Consider the following 1,500-nt stretch of genomic DNA (forward strand, 5'->3'; position numbering starts at 1 on the left):
CTACAATACAAAGTGGATGTTGTCATACAGGTCATGTGACACTTACGACAGTAGTTTACGCCACTGCTAGTGGTGTTCAGCTAGATCGTTTAGGCGTCACAGGCACACACACTGCCGCCTCCTGCGCGAATGCTAACCCTCGTGGTTATATCTGTGCGCAGTGCTACACATTCAGGGTGTAAAGCACAGACAAGGAATCTGTCATCATTTATGGTTTCTCCCACACAGGAACCCTTGCGGAAAACCTGTGCCAGGTGGGCTATAGGCACCTAGCATGTTGCTATGGCTGTTATAAGCGGGATGTTCCTGGCAGTGCATGTGTTGTGTGGAATGGCACCAGTACAGGGCTCCAGACTAACTTTTCCACTGGTTGCACTGCATATGATTTGGTTGCACCTTTTTTTTTTTTTTTTGGCTACATGCCATGGGATTAATCAATGCATGCTGATGAATAGTGGTCTTAATCTGCATACCCTAGTTTTGCACTGATGTAAAAAGACTGACAGTGACACAAGACCTCATGTTAACAAAATGTTTTAATCTTTTAACTATCAAATCAAAAAACTCTCAAAAAAACTATTAAAAAAACATGTATGTTCTTTTTCCTTTGCTCACTCGGTTCCTCCCGTCCGCACCTGTGCTCTCGTCATCAGTTGTGTGTGTGTGTGTGTGTGTGTGTGCTGGCTCGTTGCTAGCATCCTTGACCTCCACTAGGGCTGCTCGATTATGGAAAAAATCATAATCACGATTATTTTGGTCAGTATTGAAATCACGATTATGTAACACGATTATTTCACATGACTTTGGGAACGTGTTGCATTTATTAAAAAGACACGGTAACACTTTACAATAAGGTTAATTAGTTAACATTATTTAATGTATTAACTAACATGAACTAACAATGAGAAATACATTTGTTACAGTATTTATTAATCTTTTTTAACGTTAGTTAATAAAAATACAGCTGTTCATTGTTCATGTTAGTTCACAGTGCATTAACTAAATTAATGTTAAAAAATACAACCTTTCATTTTAATAACATATTAGTAAATGGTGAAATTAATATTATGAATAAATGCTGTAGAAGTATTGTTCATTATTAGTTAATGTTAACTAAGGTAGTTAACTAATGCTAATTAATGAACCTTATTGTAAAGTGTTACCAAAGACACCTTTCAAGAATTCTTAAAAAAAAATCGAAATTTGAACATTGATTGTACTTTTTGAACTATTAAAATAAATAATATATAACAGATTATACTTCAATGAGTATTTTAATAATTCCTGCAGGTCTACCACTTATAATGCGGGAAATCCCCCCGCAAACATTGATTCACTTTAGCATGTAGATTGTATGAGTAGCCTAAATGAATCCACACAGATTATAAAATCAAATCAATAATTTTAAAACTTTCTCCAAGACGCAATTTCACAAACCGCGTGAGTGTTCAGCGGCGCCGCGTCTCTCTCTCTCTGTCTCTCAAAATGCGCTGGACAAGG

At 36.7% G+C, this 1,500-nt stretch overlaps 1 protein-coding gene across 3 annotated transcripts in view; it reads right to left on the minus strand.

Moving 5' to 3' along the window:
- The window catches only part of ddb1 (damage-specific DNA binding protein 1), a 40,632-nt gene that overhangs the window by 26,244 nt on the left and 12,888 nt on the right, over window positions 1-1,500 (minus strand). The gene's annotated exons all lie outside the window — the stretch shown is intronic.

This window comes from Abramis brama (assembly GCF_963993115.1).
Source record: "Abramis brama genome assembly, chromosome: 9".
Taxonomy (NCBI): Eukaryota; Metazoa; Chordata; class Actinopteri; order Cypriniformes; family Leuciscidae; genus Abramis; species Abramis brama.